Source organism: Pinus tabuliformis, chromosome 6 (genome assembly GCF_031772625.1).
Source record: "Pinus tabuliformis cultivar Carrire ecotype Pingquan chromosome 6, CPIR1, whole genome shotgun sequence".
NCBI classification, from domain to species: domain Eukaryota; kingdom Viridiplantae; phylum Streptophyta; class Pinopsida; order Pinales; family Pinaceae; genus Pinus; species Pinus tabuliformis.
Window position 1 is genome coordinate 790,345,454 of NC_142292.1, and position 16,700 is coordinate 790,362,153.

Genomic DNA, 16,700 nt, shown 5'->3' on the forward strand with positions numbered 1-16,700 from the left:
TACTCAGTGGTAGCAGATCGGATTTGCCTGGTGGTGGCGCATTAGAGTTCCTAATCTATTCGGTGGCAGTAAATCAGATTTCCTGGTGGTGGCGCATTGGAGTTCCTGATCTGTTCGGTGGTAGAAGATCGGATTTGCCCTATGGTGGCACATTGGAGTTCCAGATCTGTTTGGTGGTAGCAGATTGGACTTTCCCGGTGGTGTCTCATTGAAGACTTATTCATCAGAGGATCATAAATTTTATCAGTCCAATATGAATAACAATGATGAGTACTCCCTTAAGCCAGAAAAGACGCGGTCTATTATCAGGCCAGTAGATTATTTGCTCAGAGAGCAGCGGCTACTATTTATTTTGATAGGAATCGCCATCGCATAAACTTTATTTATCCTTCAGCCTAGTTTTTTGGCTTCTAATGTTAATGAAAATGGAAGGTTTGTGCCCGACAAACCTCATCGGGTTGTTTATGAGACGCCTGTTTCTCGGTTTGCTCAGTATCATTTAGGTTCGATGGTGAATTCGGGGGTTAAATTTCCCCTAGGTTTGAAGAGAAAGTCCCTGTGAGTTTTCGTGATGGGTGGAGCTAGCTTTGTTGGCAGTCATCTGCTTGATAGGCTCATGGCAAGAGGTGACAGTGTTATTGTTGTCGACAATTTTTTCACAGGAAGCAAGGAGAATGTTTTGCATCATTTTGGCAATCCGAGATTTGAACCGATAAGGCATGATGTTGTGGAACCCTTATTGTTGGAAGTTGATCAGATCTACCATTTGGCTTGCCCCGCTACCCTTGTGCATTACAAACACAATCCTGTGAAGACTATCAAAACTCATGATGTGGGAAGCTTGAACATATCTAGACTTGCCAAGCGTGTTGGGGCATGTTTTCTGCTTACAGGTACTAGTGAGGTTTATGGAGATCCTCTTGAACATCCTCAAACTAAAGCTTACTGGGGCAATGTTTATCCCATCGGAGTCTGTAGTTGCTATGATGAGGGAGAACAGCCGAAACTCTGACTATGGGAGAAAATGTTGAGGTTCGGATTGCTCGAATTTTCAATACATACGGTCTGCGAATATGCCTTGATGATGGTCAAGTTGTAAGTAATTTTGTAGCTCAGGATTTTCACAAGGAGCCTTTGACAGCCTATGTAAATGGGAAATAGACACGGAGTTTCCAGTTCGTTTTTGATCTAGTTGAAGGCCTTATGCGACTTATGGAGGGCGAACATGTTGGTCCTTTCAATCTTTGGAATCTTGGGGAATTTACAATGTTAAAACTAGAAGAGGTTGAAGAAGGAAAGGATGACTCTAACAGTGATTGGCACATTCCATTGCTAATGGAAGAAAACAAGGAGGAAGATGAAGAGCAAGAGCAGAAACAAGAAGAAGAAGTAACAGGAAATGTAATCAATAATGCAAGCCCAGAAAAGGCTGAAATAGACAGATTTGAGGTAAGCCCCCTACCAAGGAGATCAAGTAGGAATACTCGATTACCTTCTAAATTGAAAGATTATGCATTAATGTCAAAGGTTTTAAACATTGTAGAACCTGCAAATTATGAGGAAGCAAGTAAATATGATGCATGGAAGGCTGCAATGTATGAGGAAATAGAATCAATAAAGAGAAACCATACTTGGGATTTGGTTGAATTGCCTGAAGGTAAAACCCCCATAGGATGCAAATGGCTGTATAAACCAAACTTAAATGTAGATGGGAGTATAGAGAAACTTAAAGCTAGATTGGTAGCAAAGGGTTACTCACAACAAGAGGGAATAGATTTCGATAACACCTTTGCTCCTGTAGCCAAATTAAACACCATTAGAATGCTAATTTCCTTCGCAACAAAACAAAAATGGTAGCTACACCAGCTAGATGTTAAGTCTACATTTCTGAATGGTGACTTGAAGGAAGAAATTTATTTAGTACAGCCTGAAGGTTTTGTGAAAAAGGGGCAGGAACATCTTGTGTGTAAATTGAAAAAGGTACGTTATGGTTTAAAACAGGCACCCAGGTTGTGGTATGAGAAAATTGACTCATTTTTTGTACAACATGGCTTTCATAGGAGCTTGAATGATCCAAATCTGTATACCAAGTTTAATAAATAGAGGCAAATTATTTTGATTTCTTTGTATGTAGATGATATGATCATAACAGGGAATGCTAAGAATCTGATCAAAGAAATCAGATGTCACAAGTGTATGAGATGGAAAGACTCTGGAAAAACCTTTCTTACTCAAGGGAAGTATGCCAGAATCTTTTTGGAAAGGTTCAAAATGGAGCAGTGTAGATCAGCAGCAACACCATTAAAACAGAACTTAAAGTTGAGCAGTGACGACGGTACTAAAGAGGTTTTTCATATTCTAATTGGGTAGGTAACTTGGATGATCGAAGATCTATCACAGGTTACGCATCCAACATTGGATCTGGGGTCATAGCATGGAGCAACAAAAAGCATAGCAATGTAGCTTGGCTTCATCGAGAGAAACTACTATCAAAAGAGATATGTGTTGAATATTGTAAAACTTGTGATAACATGGCTGCTATTTTTACTAAGCCTCTTGGGCGTGTAAAGTTTGAATTGTTTAGAGGGATGCTATGAGTTCAGGATAATCCTTTCTGCATTAAAGGGGGGAGTTGAAAATAATTAATATTATTTTGTATTAATGGAGAAATGGTTACACCAGTTGTAACGTACCTCGTTAGTTTAGGATTTGTTCCTAGAGTTTAGGAGTTTGGTTGCAACTTCTTGATCTCAAGTAATGTACTTAATGATGTAATTGCTCATTTGATGTAAGTAGAGTGTACGGAGAGAGTTCTCTTTGTTTCAGTGCAGTTTCTAGGTGCAGTACTCACCTGTGAGTTGTAACTCCTTTTTCAATTCAAGTCTGATTTTTATCTGTTGATTCGATACGACGGTTCCCTGTATGATCTGCTCATTGATTTGGATTTTCATCCTTCTGATTCAATCTGTGTATTGAAACAATATAACCTTCTTTCAACAGTTATAATAATTTTCTTTCGGTTCTTCCGCTAGTAACATATTTTTTCCGTTAACACGATTTTGAACTATCTTCAATATTAAATCTTTGGAGAAATTGTAGAACCACGTTACACATTTTTCCCTTTGACGGGATTTTGAACAACTATAGTTGATATTAATTTCTTGGAGAAATTCGAGAATGGCGTAGGCTTTTCTTGACTCGTATTTACACAGTATTTTATGTAGTACATCTTTTTTGTTTCTGGTTTGTTGTGTTTAATGATTTTTTAGGAAAGTGTTTGCACAAGTTTATTGGTTATTTTTTATTGAAATTTGGGTAAAAAAAATTCAACAAATCTTGCTGAAACAATGTTTAAATCATGTTTTTGAAGGGGGCAATGGAGCACCATCAAAAATCTTTGGAGCACCCGAAATTTTTAAATTTAACAACTTTAATTTGTATTTACAAAAATCTCTACCATAATTTATCAAAATATTACTAGAAATTTCATGATTTTCAGGGCAAAATGGAAGTCTAGCTAGACAACGGCAACGTAATTTAATGATTTTCACGGCAAAAAAACACTCAACGTAATTTAATGATTTTCAGGGCAAAAAAACTCAGTCACTAAAAGATATGTCATGCTTCAAGAAATTTTTCTGTCCATTTTTCTAGAGGACATAATTTTTCCATTTGTATTGAGATGTTGTGGATAGACCTACTCTTATAGTATCTAATCTTGCTACTAGAGCAAACGTTTCTCTAAAATCTATTCTTGGTTGCTACGAAAATCCTTTTGCTACAAGTCTTGCTTTAAATCTATCAATTTCACCTTTCTCATTCAACTTTGTCTTGTACTCCCACTTTACACCAATGTGATTTTCATCATTTGGTAAATCAATCAACTCCCATGTATCATTCTTTTCAAGAGCCTCAATTTCTTCCTCCATGGCTTGCACCAAATTTTCATCTCTGATTACTTCTTCAAACGAAGAAGGTTGGAATGACAACAATGCAAAATTTTAACTAACATCCAAATCGTAATAAATATCTTTCAGACTTATCATATTTTTCTTACCATTGCTTGATTCATCACCTGATTAATTGTTAGGGGAATGTCGATTTGTTTATCTGCTTGAAGATCCATATTTTTATGAAAATCTTGGAGTCCTTGTTGGTGTGTCTCTATTTTGTGTCTTCACCTATGATTCTTGTTGCTCCTTTCCTAATACATCATCATCTTCCATCAGTGGCACTTGTGCATCAACTCTCTTGCCTACAGTTCCATCCCATGACTCTTGTTCTTTCAACACAATATCTCTGCTAATTATGGTATTCTTTGTGAAAAGGTTATACAATTTGTAATCTTTTGATTGCTCACTATAACTAGTAAATATGCATTTTTCACTTATATCATCCAATTTGCCTCTTCACTCAGGCACATGTGCACAAGCTACACATCCAAACACTCTGAGATGAGATACGCTACAAGACATACCTGGCCATGCTTTTTCTAGTACTCTGTTCATCACACTCTTTGTAGGAGATCTGTTGATCACATAAATAGCACATGCAACTACTTCTGCCCAATACTCATTAGACAAGTTGTTGCCTTTCAACATGCTTTTCTCCATGTTCATAATTGTCCTAGTTTTTTCTCTCTGCTACACCATTCTGTTGCGGTGTGTATCTGGTTTTAAAATGTCTTCTGATTCCATGTTGTTTGCAGTAATCATGGAATGCCCTTGAATCATATTCTCCACCATGATATGACATCAATACCTTGATCTTTCGATCACTTTGGTTCTCTACTAAGGATTTGAATTATTTAAACCGTGCAAAACTTTCAAACTTCTGCTTCAAAAATTAAACCCAATTCTTTATGCTATAATTATCAATGAAAGTGAGGAAGTAACAACTTCCACCAATAGATTGTGTCCTCATCATTCCACACAAGTTTGTATGCACTAGCTCAAGAGGTTTCTTTTCTTTGTATGCAACTCCCTTTGGAAAACTTTAACAATGTTTCTTTACCAAGATGCAACACTCACAAGTATTAGTAGGTTCCTTGATGGGAGGTAATCCTCTAACCATATCTTTCTGTTGCAACAATATTAAACTAGAAGAGTGCAAGTGTCCAAATGAAAAGTGCCATAACCAATAATCATTAGAACATGCAACTGTAAAAGAGCTGACTTGATCACTGTCATTCATAATTAGAGGAAAGAGTATGTTCCTCGTCATCTACAACTTTTCTATCAGCTACTTTCTTGGGGGCTTTTTATATATAACACATTCTTGACCTTGAAAGATAACTCTGTATCCTTTATGTGTCAATTCACCAACACTTATCAAATTATGTTTGAGACTAGGAACATAATATACCTCTGAGATTGTTTTCAGCTCCCCTTTCTTGGTCAGAATGTTGACCACTCCTTTTCCATCTACATCCACAGTCTTGTCAGTCCCCAACTTTACCGCTGCTTTCACAAATTAATCGAGATTTGCAACCAAATTCTTGTTGCCTTTCATGTGGTTACTACAACCACTATCCAATAGCCACACATTATCAGAAGGCTCATTCATGGTATGGAAAGCTAAGAACATAGAGTTAGTACTCTCTGTAGTGACATTAGTTCTCTATTTCCCTTCATCAACTATATTCTTCCTGCCATCACGAGCATAGTGACCAAATTTATTGCAATAATAAAATCTCACCTTTGATTTGTCAACTCTGTTATTATTGTTGAAGCTTCTATAGTTGCTTCCACTTTTATCTTCACACTCTTCTCAGGCATCTCCCTGACCACCATATATTTCACCTTGTCCTCCACCTCTCGATCTGCTTCTGGCTCGACCTCTATCTCTCGGAATAGAAACCTAACTTTTGAAAGCATGTCTCTAAAGTGGAAACCTTATTTCTATCTATCATTGCCTCATTCGATAGAAGTGATCCCATCAACTCTTCAACTGTTAATGATGCCAAATCCTTGGCTTCTTCTATGGTTGCTACCACAACACCAAATTTGGTGACAAAGATCTGAGGACCTTCAAAACCACTATTTGATGTTTAATTTCCTCACCATAAATGTTTAACTGATTTACGACAGTTATCACCTGATTCATTAAATAATCGATGTCCTTTGTCTCCTTCATCTGTAGACTTTCAAAATCTCTCCTAATATTTTCCAACTTAACAATATTGACTTTAGCCATACCTTTATAGCTTGTAGACAAAGTATCCCATGCTTCATTTGCTTAAGACATGATCATAATCTTCTGGAACATTGCTCGGTCCACTCCCTGTTGGATATCCTGCAACACTGGTGCATTCTTCTTCTTTTCTTTCTTCCATTGTTCCCTCTATGCATTATTGAGAGCTTGTTCTATTGCTTCAACCTTAGGTTCTGAAAACCCTAGCTGGCCATAATCCTAAACATCATGAGCGTGCAATGTGGTCACCATATTAATGGCCCACACATCATAATACTTCCCTATAAACAATGGGAACTCGGGTTGGAAATTTGAGAGAGCCATCTTTCTCTCAAAAAATTCTATTTGAAAAAACCGTAAAAAAAAAATTATGAACTTTTTCAAAAAACTCCTGTGAAGAAAATCTTAAATTTTTATTTTATAAAAAAAAACCCTTAAAAAATATCCTTCATTAATATTTTGTTTTTATATAGTTTTTTTTTAATTTATATAAAAAAATATATACAGCACCATAAAATAAAAGACCCAATTAACAACTCCACTTTACATATAACAAAACATTTTCCACTACACTTTAACATATAAAAGAAACTTTTGAATGTTTTAAAACCTCTCAGCATATAAACCACATGATATTTTAACACGCTATATAAACGATGTGATATAAACTGTGTTAAGAATTTTAACAGGCCAACGCTCCTCTCATGATGAGGGCATGTGACTAATGCATTTCACGATGAAAAACACCAGTGATAGTCCTCTAACGCCACAAAAATAAGTTTGACTTGCGTGCTTCCATGACTGTGTAAGTTTGCGACTGTTAACCCGGTTCTCTGCTAAGCCCTTGTGAATTATAACGCCCTGTATAAAACTTAGAAGGTGCATTATAGCATTAACAAAGAGAAAAAAAATTGTTCCTCTCTCTCATACTACTGCTAATATGTTTTCCCTCACTATTTGTAACATCGCTCCATAAACAATTTGTTGGAAATTAACACACAATTCACATGAGATTAATCACACAAAATTTGATACTTACAATGAACCCTTTCTATTAATCACACAAAACTTGATACTTACAATGAATCCGGTGAAGGGTATTTAACCTTTTCTAACTAGAGACTTGCCTAAAATATCTTGACATGCAACCACACACTAAAAATCGTCTATCACTTAACTCTACTTGACTCAACACTCAAACATTCAACCCTCAACTTAGTTAATTGACTCTCTATTTTTAACCAACTCCTCATGTGGAAGTAATTAGCTTATTTTAACATCACAACTGTGAACAACATGTACGCACACTTCTCTCTAAATCTCGAAGTGCTCACTGAGGTGACTGTAGGCCGATAGGTAGGGAGTCATAGCTCGAGAACCCTTCCTCCTAATTTCATTCTTGTTCCAAGTTTCTCCCTTGAAAATTATGCAGCAGTAAGAAACTCTATTAATCATTAAATCCATTTTATGACCTCCATCCATCACGAGAGCTTCGCAGGTTTAAAACAAATGCATTTCAATAGGCTAATAACATTCAAATACAGATTTTTAGTGTGGACGTCTATTAGGACCGTGTCAAAGGACTGAAGCAACGAGTGTTATTGGGATGTTGGGAATGCACAAGGATGAATGGTGCTTAGATGAAATACCAGGTGGATCAGCACTGGTTCCCAATTATCAGATATTAGTCAAAGATCAATGTCCTCTTCAACGAATGGTTTTTCTTCAGAGGATGTGTATAAAATAACAGCTATTCTATGGGTCCAAACCAAAAGCTTTCTCTCGCTTCGCAAATGGTTGGTGGGTTTCAACCCTTTCAAAGAAGTCTTCAAGAAGAAGTTGTTTTGGGTTAAATTACATGCTCTCCCCTTGGAGTTGTCGCCCTGAAAAGATATCATAGCAATACAAAGTTATATAGGTATTTTCTTCTTTCTATAGGAAAATAGTTTGGGTGGCATTGATAAAAGAATCACTTGGGTCTTAATCGAGATGGATTTTCCTAGAGGCCTTCCAGAGAAAATTGAGTTGATTTGGGGTTCTTTATCCTTTCGTTAGTGCATAAACTATTGGAAAATTCCATATAGATGCCTCGGATGCCATCATACGAGACATCTTCTTCCATCGTAACATGCAAAATTTTGAGCTGGAGGTTCGAATAGTCATTATCCAATGTTCACATAGTCACAGAGGTTGTCGACTGATCATTCTTATCTATAGGATCGTGGGGTCCAGGTATGGAAACCATTGCTTCTATCTCTCCTTCTAGAAATATTTTTGATGAAGTCTATGCCAAAAGTAATGATAATCGGTGTCTAATTATAAGAATTCAGAGGAATATAACAATAATAAACATTTAAACGCTTTTATTAGACTAAAAAACAATGTTATTTATGTTTTTTTTACCTCTTCAATATGCCGTAATCATAATCCTATGTGCTCGAACTTTGAACCTACTATTCATTCCCAAGTGTCCTAGATTAATATCCCTTCAACAGGGATTCATCGCCCCTCCTCCAAAGTCTAATTAATACACCTCTTCGTTTTGGTTCCTTCCCAGGGATTACATCTCCTTCTATTTTTGTCGATTGTGAGATTGAAGTCCTTAAGATAAATCTTTCTATTGAATTGGATCCATTCACTATCCATAAATATTTTTCTCGACCTAATGACATCAAAATTAGTCCCAATACGAGGAGGAATGTAACAGTCTCGAAGAAACATGGGAGAAAACATAGGAAATTTTTGAACTGTTATCCTCCTACATATGCACTCACAGATAATTTTCAGGAATGTTGGGGGTCCAAATGATTCATCACATTTGTTACTTGATTATGAGGATGTTGGAGTTCAGTATCTTAGAGAATGTATGCCCTTTAAGATCATTCCTCCATGATTATGGTGTCTATTAAGATCTAGGGTTTCGGGAACGCCACTAAAATATTATCCCTTTGACACCTAATTATGTCCCAAAGGTCCTCGATCATCTTAATCTAGGAGACAATGGTGCCTCGGGAGAAGGCTGGTAAATTACTTTTAAATTTGTGTCCTGTATAGAAGGTTAGTGGGACAAATGCATCTAAACTATCTGGTAGATTGTCTTCCCTTTTAGATGCTCAAGTATTTAATTTTTAAGCTTGTAATTCTTTCGCGGGAATTATTCTTTCGGGATTTTCTCAAGGTTCTAAACATAACCTTCATATCCTTAACATATATGCCCCTTATCCATCCAAACTATCCTTTTGGAACCGTTTGGATTGTTGTGGATTGCTCAAGATGGGATATCTAATTTTAGCTAGGGATCTAAATATGACTTTGGTTGTTGAAGAAATATGGGGTTCAAAGTATAAGGTGGACATGATAGGGGAATATTTCAAAAATTTGTTTTCCAATAATCTCCTTGCTGACATCATTCCTATTCCTAATATTCCTACTTGGAAGAATGGTAGGATACGGGAGGAAGGAATTTCTAAATGATTAGATCGCTTTTTAGTCCAATAAAATCAAGTGTCTCAAATGGGGAAAATCCATTTATGAGTTATACGTTCAAGGATGTATGATCATGCCCTGGTATTTCTTCACTGGTGTTGTGTGAATGAATGGAAAGGTATTCCTTTCAAATTTAATCATAATTGGATTAAGGACTAGTCATTTGAAGCTCTAGGGCAAGAAAATTGGTCAATTCCATGCATTTTGTCTTAGGAAAGTAGGATGGACTTGATATGTCATAAGCTGTCAAGATTAAAGAAGGTTGTGAAAATGTGGGAATGTAGGAAAGAGAAGGAAAAAATCAATAATTATTCCCTATTGACTTGAAAATGAAAACATGAATAGATCCTTTGGGCCTATCATACTTGTTAGAAGCTAATAAGGAAGAGCTTTTTGTCGTGGAAGGTAGAAGGAGGAATATTTTAAGGCATACAAAAGTGAAATGGAGGTTGAAGAGTTGGGTGATATGGATAGATGATGGATACAAAAATACTAAATTTTTCCATAATCACGGCGCAAAAAGGAGAACAACGAATACTATTTGGGGTCTATTTGATGTGGAGGGTAGATATTTGATGTCTCTAAAAGATCTATATCAAGAAGATGTCTAGTTCTTTCACAAACAGTTCCATGTAAGAGAAGGCATGTATATTGAAAACAAGACGGATTCCATCCAATTGTTTCCACAAATGTTTAGTGCTAAGGAAATCATTCATATAGGGAGGTCAATCTCATATGATCAAATGATTAAGGTACTGAATTCATTAGCTAGGGACAGGAGCACAGGATCAGACAGGTGGATCGTTGAAATCTTCCTTCACTTCCTAGATATCATGGGACTAGATCTTATTGCTATGCCTAAGGAGTCCCGCATTCAATGCTCTATAATTGGTTCTTTGAATGCTACTTTTATCGCTTTTATCCCTAAACCTTCTAATTATGCTTCCTTCAGTGACCACATGCCTATCTTTCTTTGTAATATTTCATACAAAATTATTTCAAAGATCATTTCCTCTTGGATTAAAGAAAACCCATCTAAATTCATTTCGTCGGAACAATTTGGGTTTTTGTCCCATAGACAAATACATGACATGGTGGCCATAACCCAGGAATGTTTACATTCTATCAAGGTTAAACATAAGGAAACATGTCTTTTGAAGATTGATTTGATTAAAGCTTATGATTGTGTAGATTGGGAATTTCTTAGGATGATTTTGCACAAGATCGACCTATCAGTTCATGTTGTGGACTAGATAATGGCATGCATCTCGTCAGTTAATTATGTTGTCATAGTTAATGGGGTTCCATCTTGTTTTTTTAAAGCCACTAGGGGATTTAGACATGGATGCTTTCTTTCAACCCTCCTTTTCCTATTAGTCATTGATGGTATGAGTAGGAAGATGTTGGATTTTCACTCTAGTGGCTTCAGCTCTGTCAAATGCAGGATCACCAAAAACATATCAATTAATCATATCATTTTTGTGGATGATTTTATTATTATAGGGAATATTTCTGTCAAGGAGTGGTACGTTTCGTTTCATATTATTAACTCTGATATATATTCGGCCCCTTCACCTTCTGATCGAGTTGTTTCAATTCACTGGCAAAACCCATACATACATATATATATATATATATATACACACACACACACATATATATACAAGTTGAAACGATTTTTTTAAGCGAGGCGTATCAGACATCTATCACAGAGAATAAGGAAAGTTCACAACTTGTGAACTGGAAGAAACAGAGGAAGCTAATGGTCTGGAAGATGCAGAAGGTGCAGTAGAAGCCAAAGTCCAAGCGAAGCAGTGAAGTTGTACATTGACAGAACACAGTGAAGAAGATTTTGAGAGTAGTGTAATAAAATCAAAACATTTCTTGACAAAGAAAAACTATAGGGTCAGAGCCCTTAGGGTAGGTGCCTCAGAATAGGAAGGATTGGTGTCCTTGGAGGTGGTGTTGCTAAACACAAGGTTGGTGCCTTGAGAAGATAGGGTTGTTGCCCTAGAGGTTGGACCCTCACAAAAGACCAAGTTGGTGCTTGGAAACAGATTGGAGCCTTATATATATTGTACCTGATTTATTGTAAATATTATATTAATAAAAGAATTTATTCCTATTTAGGTGTTCTAAATATAAATGATTTAATTGGTAAAAATAACAATTGAAAAGGAATACTGATTCACCCCCCCATTAGTATTTCCAACACAACTGAGCTATCCCTTAGGGCTATGAGTTATAATACAAGTAGATTTTTTTAGAAATTTAAATAAGTAATAAATTGTAATATTAATATTTTGTATTATAAAATAAAAAAAATGTTTGATCAAATTAATAATAATTTGTAATTAAAAACAATAGGATTAATTGGTTACAAAGTATAATTTAATTTAGTTTGATAAATGAGTAGTAATAATTAAGGATATAAATGTATATTTTGAAAATGTTTTTACATTATATATAACCACATTCTAAACATAAACTTGGTTGGTAATTTGAAATCTATATTTCTCACTACAATGTGGAGTTTCTAAAAAATTTACTTTATATCAGACATAATATAATAGATTATATAGTTGGATATATGGATGAATAAGGAAATTTGTATAATTTTGTATTCTAATGTAAGATTGTGGACTTTCTTCCAAGGTATAATTTTATTTGCAACATTTATCAATGATAATTGTTTTTAAGGGGTTTTTGAGGTTTTCAACATTATCATCATCTATTTTATTTCATTTTTAAATATTGAAAAAAATAATATATTTGAGTATTGGAAAGATGTATACTCCCGAATTTTTTCGGTATTCAATTTTAAACCATCAAATGTCTTCCATATCGAATTGAATTCGCATTCATATTCAAATTTGAATTTGGTAACTATTCCATGAACCATGTTTTATGTCCTAAGGATGATTTGTCAACCCCACACCAAGTAATGCCTTTTGTTGACTCCACATCCCTCTCCATCCTTTTGAACCCCCCTCCCATTGACTCGATTTCTCCCTCTCTCATAAACACACCCCTCTCCTCCTCTTCATTGGTAATGGATCCTCCTTCCCCATCCCTTTATGTCCCTCCTATTTCTTCTTCATATTCCCTCCCTCATGTTTTTTCGGATTATAACATATATCTCCCTTACGTCGATTCTTATAACAAGATTAATTATAATAATACTAATAATTCCCTTAATAATAACATCTCAAATCATAATAATAATAGGAATAATAATCATAATATTGATGTTGTTTTTATTAATATTAATAATAATAATGGTGTTGTTTTTAATAATAATAATGATGATGATGATGATGATGTTTATGATAATGATGATGATGATTATTGTTATTATCTGGTGTAGTTTGGACCCTCATATTTTTCATCTCTGAGAAAGAGGGCTCAATTTTTCCCTCTCTCCTAGAAAAATTCCCATTGAGGACATTATTTACAACATTGAGTATGGGATTAGGGACCTTCCTAATAACATTAAAGAAGTTATTAGACAAGATTGTGATAGTCTTCTTAAGAAAGCGAAGCCCCCCAAGAGAAATATTAGCAAAAAAGAGTTTCTTTCCCTTAAATCCGTAATAGATAACCCATATATCATCGTTCTTAACGTTGACAAAGGTGGGGTTGTTTTTATTTTAGATAAAGCTAACTATACTATAAAAAATTTATAACACCTTCATAATAGTGGTAGTTACAAGAAACTCAATAAAAATCCCATTAATTTTTTTTCTAAGGAGGTTATCTATGTCGTAAAGTCCAATATTTCTCTTAACTCCCTAAGCAAGAAACTTATTGAAAGAAACCCTCTCACCCCCAGGATTTATGACCTTCCAAATATTCATAAATATGGGGCCTCCTTAAGACCTATTGTTAACACAATAGTTGGGCCTATTTATCTTCTTCCTAAATTCTTAGCACATAAGTTAAAACCTTTGGTTTGTGACACTAACTCCTTCGTCAAAGACTCTGCCTCCTTTGTCAAGGAGTTATTGGGTGTTAAGTTAGACCCTCAAGATTTGTTTGTAATCTTTGACTTTATTTCTCTTTACACTAATCCCAATTAATGAGGCCATTATTGTTATAAATCGGATCAACAATAATGACATTGTCAAATTAGTTAGGGTTTTCCTGACATCTACCTTTTTTAGCTTCCAGGGTGAATTCAATGAACATACATATGGAGTAGCCATTGGTTTTCCACTCTCCCTTGTCGTTGCTAATTTATTCATGGAACATTTTAAGGCTAAAGATCTTGCCTCATTTTAATTTAAACCCAAACTATGAAAAACATTTGTTGATGATAGTTTTGTTGGCTGGCCCCATGGTCGTGAGAAGTTGGATTTATTTCTTAATCATCTTAATTCTCAGTATGATTACATAAAATTCACTATGGAGGTTGAAGTTGATGGTAGTATTCCCTTCTATTATTTTAAGAAAACCAAACTGAGTTCATTCCTACAAATATTACTCAAGTAAACCAACAAATACATGTGAATAAAACAAACTAAGTTAATTCCTGCAAATATTACTCAGCAAAACCAAATAATACTTATGAATATTTTTCCAGCAAGAGCTAGCTAATGTGTACGAAATTGAGCTTGGTTTTCCATGATTACATTGTCATCGGACTGCAAAACCCTTGGATGGAGCTTGAAACCACGTGGAAAGTAGAAGATGGGGTAAAAATGGTTTTCCATTGATGAAAATAAATAATGTAAAGAGTACGGTCATATAACATACATGGCACCAATAGTATAATGTAGTGAAAGGCTTGTCGCCATTCAAGCTCATGACAGTTGGTATCAAAAAACGGTTTCAAAGATGAAGTCATGACTAGTGGAAATCCGATACGAATTTTCTTTTCCTTTTCCATATTTATTTTTTATGAATGTATTTTACACATTGTAGATTGAGCAACAGGCTCTCTTTATGAGTTAAGGCTCAAACCTTAATATCTTAACCTTCCACCCGATAATATCATCACTTTCGCCAGGTTATGATATAAGTATAATCAATGAAACATATTCAATAAGAGTAAGAACCAAGCTTAGTTGAGATAGGGCTAAAATTCACATCTAATTGTTTTATATCATCAATGTCTTCCACTTCCCCTTTGAAATCAATCTCCCCACCCGCCAATCAAGCCTACTAAAATCATTAGGAAAAAGGGCCTGATTATGATTGCCCCCTACGTGTATGAGTGAGTCAAGTCAATTCCCTTGTGAAACTGTGAATATTTTCCCAGCAAGAACCCCCTAATGTGTATGAAATATGGCTTGATTTTCCACCATTATGTTTTCATTGGACCACAAAAGCCTTGGATGGAGCTTGAAACCATGTGGCAAGCAAAAGGCGCTTATGTTGTCATTGGACTGCAAAAGCCTTGGATGGAACTTCAAACCATGTTGAAAGTAGAAGGCACTGTAAATTGGATTTCCCAGTAATGAAAATCAACAATGAAGCGAGTATGGTCATATAACATAAATGGTGCCAATAGTATGTAGTGAATGTCTTGCGCCATTCAAGTCGCTGTCCCTTTTGCAATGTATTTTAATGGGGCTCTTTGTGGTTCATTGGAAGTATTTTGTGATAGGGTACAACTGGTATAAATATTATAAATTTTTTTTATTTACTTGCAATTTTGTTAGTTTTAAAGCTAAATTGTTATGGAAAAAAATTTCTTCCCTTCCATAAATAAAGAGATTTTATATGCTCATTTGATGTTGGTTTAAATATGTTTTAAAATTAAATTATGATAATAATTGTTATTATTAAATGTATTAATGTTTTTAGGAGTTATAGTTTTGGTGGTTAGGTATATTGTTTGTTCTTCTTTTTACAAGATTTCAGTTCCTACATGAGACATATTGGCTTATTGTAAGAATGCTAGAAGATAGGCACCTCGTAGCATAGTCGAGATTCACTCATGCATGCCTCAAGATATCTCAGTGCTTAATAAATCACAAGTTATTGTTATATCTAGCCTGTTAGTTATTACATATATTCTTGAGTTATAATGGTTGTCACTAGGTTTCGTCATTGGTTTGGCCTAAATCCATTATAACTTGTAAGTTTAGATTATTGAAGTGACACAATTAAATGATTAACATAAAAGACGGATTCATATTATTGTAGTATTTTTTAAGTAGTCACATTTTTGTTCTTAGACTAAATCAGTCATTCATGGTAGTCAGTTTTAGTTGTATTAGTTTTCAGCTAGTCATATATTTTGACACGAGACTAAATTAAGAATTTATGTTAGCCATTTTTAGTATTACTTCATGTAGGTTTTACCCCGTATAGAAATTACCTGCATACGAATTCTAAAACACAGAAAATAAACAATGCGAGAGCATAACACATAAACACATATACACATAGATTTTCCCCTGGATCCCAAAACCGGGATTACCATCTTGATTTTTCGTTATGTTCCTTTCAATGTTATAATACATATTTATACATGCTGAAGCATCTAATACCATGGAAAAAAAACCATTGCGCCCAATACCATGGACCGAAAAACCATCGTGTCCAAAAACATGTGTGAAAATCATGCACAAAACCATAGGTGGGTCTGCCCAACCTAACATAGGGTCCAAAACAAAAATTTCCAGAGCACTGCCTCGGACCCCATAAAGTCAGATTACATGTACGCCTCAAACCCCCTGTGACCCCCACCCGCTACACAATCGATGCAACGAAGCGGGGCTCTGCCCCCCCTCTAACCTCCCGGTTAACTACATGGGTTAGTTGTGGAAAGAATATAAGACAAACCAACATTCTCCCACTTGTTGTTTTCTTTCCACAGGGGGCCACAAGAGAGCATAGTCATTTTTCCAGCCCTGAAATGCCCATTGTCTCTCTACACCAAGAGAACTTCTCAGAGCTCACATATTTTGTCAATGCATTTGCAGTATTCTTCAACGTGTCCACCTTTACCAGCAACACCCTTTTTTCCTCTATCATATCCCTCACAATGTGTTACTGAACATCAATGTGCTTTG

The 16,700-nt window shown here is 35.3% G+C and overlaps 1 pseudogene; it reads left to right on the top strand.

Moving 5' to 3' along the window:
• Positions 1–253: 253 nt before the first annotated feature.
• Positions 254–6,917, top strand: LOC149261135 (UDP-glucuronic acid decarboxylase 2 pseudogene; annotated as a pseudogene).
• The last annotated feature ends 9,783 nt before the right edge of the window (positions 6,918–16,700 follow it).